A 636-nucleotide genomic window follows, 5' to 3' on the forward strand; every position below is an offset into this window, starting at 1 on the left:
AGGAGTTTATTTTTACCCAGCCCTGTTGCCAATGGCGACATGTCACATCTGTGGAGTTGATCAAAAGACATCCCGAGCACTGGTGTCAGCTGCTCCTTGTGATCTCAGCACCAGGATCTTTTCCCTTGTGGCATATCAAAAGGAGCAGGAGAATTTGACTGCTTTGCTATTTTTAATTGAATGCACACACGCACACACGGAGACACACGTATATATATATGTATGTATGGTTTTTCTAAAAATAAAAGCCTTTGCCTGTGTTCCCATGGGAAGATTTGGGTGGAAGGGGGAGCCAAAGTTGTTGCAAGACTTTTTCTGGAGCAGGCACAAGAGCGGTGGCAGGAAAGCAGGGACAAGCCACAGCAGGTAAGGGACACATCTGAAAGGCCAAAGGACGTCTGATCCCAGAGCAACCCAGGATGCCCCTGAGCAGAGGGGACGGGAGAGCTAGGGGAAGGGCAACATCTGTGTCCCCCAGAGCTGGCAGTGATGAGGACAGGGACCCTTGACCTGCTACCTGCGCTCTGACCGTCTGAGGATCAAAGGTTTTTGCAGGACAGGTTTGAAGACCCCTGGCCTTGGGGGGCCCGCGAGGAGTAGGCGGATCCCGGAGTGGTTCAGGGGCTCACGCAGACT

The sequence above is a fragment of the Cariama cristata genome, unplaced genomic scaffold, assembly GCF_000690535.1.
Source record: "Cariama cristata isolate BGI_N322 unplaced genomic scaffold, ASM69053v1 scaffold24861, whole genome shotgun sequence".
Classification (NCBI taxonomy): domain Eukaryota; kingdom Metazoa; phylum Chordata; class Aves; order Cariamiformes; family Cariamidae; genus Cariama; species Cariama cristata.